This window comes from Castanea sativa, chromosome 11 (assembly GCF_040712315.1).
Source record: "Castanea sativa cultivar Marrone di Chiusa Pesio chromosome 11, ASM4071231v1".
In the NCBI taxonomy this organism is placed as follows: Eukaryota; Viridiplantae; Streptophyta; class Magnoliopsida; order Fagales; family Fagaceae; genus Castanea; species Castanea sativa.
In genome coordinates this window covers 62,783,397-62,788,405 of record NC_134023.1, presented here as the reverse complement: position 1 = coordinate 62,788,405, position 5,009 = coordinate 62,783,397, and the positions used below count along the sequence as shown (strand labels likewise).

Sequence of the window (5,009 nt, the reverse complement as noted above, 5' to 3'; positions counted from 1 at the left end):
AATAATTGTTTCACATGAACTTGGGACCTATATGGCTTAAATTGTCTAAGAACTTTGTATGTCTGAAGCAATTTAGTAATAATTTTCATTTTTTAATCCTACTTAGTTTCTGAAGATATTTTTTTTATCTATTCTTTGTTTGCCAATATTTATTTCTTTGAAATGGTAAATGTTTCAGTGACTCTACTTCTTTACACTATCAATGTTAAAGTTGTTTTCTATATACAGGAGTTGAAGGTATCATTGTGGCTGCTGCTTCTAAGGATAACACCCTAAGGCAGTGCAAGGTAAAAGGCTATTTTTCTTCAAAAATTCCATCCATGTTTGAAGCATACTTTCTAGAATAATAATAGTAACAATAAAGAAATGAATAGATATTTTGGATAACAAATTAATTACTACTCATAGCAGGCTCAATATTAGCATAATACAAATTGCACCATGATATGACCAATATCGACCAAAGAAAGGGTCTAGCAATGAGTTCTAAGGCAAACATCTTAAACAAAAACATTTATTTCTACCGTGGAACACTGATCAACATCCTAACCACCATTATATCCATTGAAAACAGGGCAGCTGAGTAGATGAATTTACAGGACAAGTTTGGAACTTTGGTAGAAGAAAGGGTGGTGAAAATGGACAAATACTCTACATGGTTTTTCATTGCACAATATCAAGCAATGAGGGATCGCATTCCAGATGTGTGGGGTGAATTAGGACAGGCCATTTTTTTAATATATATATATATATATATATATATATATATATATATATTAATTTTGTGGTGTGGGTAAGGGAGGAAACCTTGCCGCTTTTACTTCAAAGTAGTTGTTTTCATGGTAAATTCTAATCAATCTCATGCTCAGGTTCATGGGCAGGAGAATTGTCTATTACAGCTTTCTTTTGAATGTGTTGATAGTAGGAGGTTCTTTACTATCCTATTTTCTGTAGGTTGTTTTCAGATGCTGACAGCGATGATATCTCCACAGCTATACAGTTCATCAATAAGGCAAGGCCATGGATTACATTGATGGCCGTTGGCTGGGAATATGGTGCAAACATATTGACAAAGTACTTGGCAGTAGCTGGAGAGAATACACCGCTTGCAGCTGCCACGTGCATAGACAATCCATTTGACTTAGAGGAGGCTATAAGGTCCTCTCCTTATCACATGGCCATTGATCAAAAGCTCACTGGTGGACTAATAGATATTCTAAGATCTAATAAGGTTGGTGATTGCTTTCAATCTTCTTTCTATTTTGGTTCAAATGCTTTATGCCCCTCCATTCTAGCATTGTTTTAATGTTGAACAAACATATTCATTGATGTGGTATGCTTTGAATTGTGTTGGCTGCCATTTAAGTATAATAACTTATGCTTATTTTTTTAATTGGGAATAACTTATGTTTAATGTCTACTTAACTTCTAGGAACTATTTCAAGGCAAAGCAAACGGGTTTGACATGGAGAAGGCTTTATTGGCAAAGTCTGTTCGTGATTTTGAAAAAGCAATATCTATGGTATCTTAGCACAAGAGACATGGTTGGGAATGTGAAGATTCATGTTCTCTTTATACAGGTCAAACTTATCTAATTTTAATGCCATCATGCTTTAATTTTTGTTCAGGATTAGATTAGTCATATCCTGCATCTGTTTACTGTTTATAAATCTTCCTATAGATACTCTGTTTATTTCAACAATTCTTGGCCTTTTTTGGTTAAAAAAAATAAGTACTGATGGTTTACTAAAACTTATTTTGGAGCAGTACTAAAATTTCCCATGATAACACTAATATGCAGGATATCCCCAAATCAAAAACCATAGCCCCTTCCTATCAAAAAAAGAAAAAAAGGAAAACCATAGCTTCTCATTCATTTCTCTCTCCGGCCTCTTTAGTGCACCTTCTCCTGCTTTGTCTCCGCTCCTAACGATGTTAAGTGATAAAAAGTAAATAGAGAGATTTGCTTTCTCTTTGTTTCACCTTCAGTTCAATTGAAAATCAATTTCCTATTGGTTTTTTGTGAGCTTTGCAGAATTGGGATTGAAGGAGCAAAATCAAGATGCAGTGGACGTCCTCTTTTGATTCAAATTCGTAAAAGCTTTCTTACTCTCTCTCTCTCTCCATGTGGTGTGAGGTCAAATATTTGCTTTCTCTGTTCTTATTTTAAAATTTTAAATACTGTATCTGTATGTTTTCTCTTTTCATATTTCCCTTTTATCTTCGATTTACCCTCTTTGTTTGTTTGTCTATTAGTTTTTCAAGAGATTGCTTTACAACTCTGTGTGAATTCTTTAATTCTTATGAGTTCCAGTTGGTAGAGCATTGCTTTTTAGTTATGAGGGATATAACATTTTTGTTTCTTAGAATGTACTAAATTCCTTGGCAGAAGGAATTGCTTGCATGGCCCCCTACCAATGATTGGTTGCCTAAAAGAACTGTATGTATCATGGTAAGTTTCTTATGAAAGTAGGTGCATTAGATTTTTCTTAACAATGATTTGTGAACATTATGTGTCATGGTAAGTTTATGTTGCATGATACTTATTTAAAATATGCAAATTGATGATTGCTGAAGTACTGTTAAGTGCTCACGTCTCTTAATGGTTACTTTTGAAGCAGACATCATATTCAAGGGTAGTCACTATCCAATGTAGAAAAAAAAAGAGAGCAAGGCCTTCCATTGTGTATTTGAGAAATGGAAAAAGCAAGTTCTTCAAGTTGTTGCTTTGAAATAGTTGAACTGCTAAATGAATAGATAAGAAATAACTAAATGAAAGGAGTTGCAAAAATTGGTTTGTCTTATAACCCCAGTTATTTCGTTGTGATTTGGTTGAAGTTTGCATACAAAATGCTATGTATATGCTCTAACTTGATTTCAATATTATAAAACTAGGAATTAGACAATGCATTGTCTTTATTTGAGAATGGAAATTGATTTGACATAAATAGCTCTAATAATCTAATACAGTACACTTAGCTTTTGACGTAATTATTGCTTAGATTGTGAAAATTAGGTGGATATGTGGATTTAGAGGGATGTGGTTGGCAGATTGTCACTTGAAGATATAATTTATAAAAAATTATTACACTAATTATTCTTTAATTTTATGCAGGGTTTGAGGTTGATTAAAATGCAAAGACATTAGTGGCCATTTGCCAATTATTTCACTATAAGAAACATTTGGATCCTCAGAAAAGGGATGCACTTAATAAGGCTGTGTAGGACACTACCCTAGCATGTCTCTTCTATTGTTTTGAGTTTTGCTATTGCATTTACACAGCTGCCAAATATGTGTTGCTGGACTTAATGGTTGTGTCTTTAATTTATTTAACAAGAGATTTGAAATACAGATTAATAACAATTTATAGAACTCAATGTTTTATGTTGAATACATATATGATGTACTCTCCTATAAAATGCAGATGTGTTGCATTATGTTTTCTACTCTTTTTGAGTCATAGCAAAAGAATTTGACATTGGTAACTATATTATATTTATTTATTATGAAAATAAGGTGGCGATCATTATTGCGATTTGTTTATTTTTTTTATTCACAGTATGGCTCTGTTTGGATCCAGGCTGGGTTTACTACGCTTGCGTTTCAGTTTTTTTTTTTTTTTTTTTCCAACTCAACACCTCTTGCACTGTTCATGGGACATGAACAGTGCAATCAGGCATATGAACAGTAATTTTAAAAGTAAACAGTAACCGAAAAATGATTTTTTATTATTTTTAGTTTTCAGCAAAATAAGCGATATTCAAACACACACTATATATGTAACTATGAAAATAATTTCATTTTCAATGGACCTATGGTAGTGGTATTAATCTTATCGGCATGTTTGTATTTTTATGGAGTTGATATACAAGATTTCTTTATCCCCTATTGTGTTTATAATTTTTTATTGGGCACAAGCACATTGTGTACTAAGTTTGACAAAGTTTAATATTTAAATTAATAAAGATTTTATGTTACGCTTGGGTCTTCTCCATTTAGCTGTATTATTTAATTAGTGAATCTTCAGACATTCTGATTTAGTGCAGTAAATGATAATTGCAATATTGTTTTTTCCCCTTTTTAATGAATCTCATTTATTGCACAGCTTAGCGACTAGTTTTTTATAGCTTCTAAAACCCAAACTGAGTACGCAGGGTCTGTGTATGCGTTCGCATACATCAAGCCTACATATATATACGCATGTATGCATATGCAGCCCTAGGGTTTCTTTGGCCTTTATTTTCCAAAACTAATTTTATTTTGTTCATAAAAGAGTTATATTTTTCATTAAAACCTTCCTTAAGTCAATTTATAATCTAATCGGGCCCTAAAGCAACCTTGAGCTTTAGAATTTCACCATCTTTGGGGGACAAGAGCCCGAGTCGCAAGATGTACAAAATGCAGTGTCTATGACAACACTCGTGTCTAGCACAAGCCTCCCCCTCTAGGGATAGAGGGCGCACAACATCACTGTATGTGGTGATCAATTGCTACAAGGTATCAACATCTATATATATACACACACATATTTGATTAAAAAAAAATCATATATGTTGTCATGAATTTTAACAAATGCAAGCTATAAGTTCATACATGTCCAATATGACTCACTCAGCCCATTTTATTATTAAAAAAAAAAAAATCAATAAGTGAGAACCACTGAAGCTAGTGTGATATGTGGGTGGGGTAAGTAGTTGGTAAAAAAAAGTTTTAAATTATTTATACTTCTCAAATTGCTCAACTCTTATACGTTTCTTCTTATTTCTTTTTCTTTTTCCTTCTATTTATTTTCCTTCTCCACCATTTGATTGATTGATTTATCTCAAGCTCCACCACTTTTTTAATTCTCTCATCTTTATCTCTTTCTTATTTATTATTTACTTTTATCTTGAATTTCTCTCATCCACACATTCAATTTTTTTTACTTTTCGAATGCCTACACAACTACACGTTCAAATAATCAGATGTTCTCACCTCTCTCTCTCTCTCTCTCTCTTCTTCATAAATC

General features: G+C 32.7%; 1 long non-coding RNA gene across 1 annotated transcript; it reads left to right on the top strand.

The window, feature by feature from the left end:
• Window positions 1-1,094: 1,094 nt before the first annotated feature.
• LOC142615139 (uncharacterized) lies at window positions 1,095-2,208 on the top strand. Its single transcript, XR_012840660.1, has 3 exons — window positions 1,095-1,231; window positions 1,433-1,580; window positions 2,036-2,208. It is a non-coding gene; the product is annotated as an uncharacterized LOC142615139 (long non-coding RNA).
• Window positions 2,209-5,009: the final 2,801 nt, after the last annotated feature.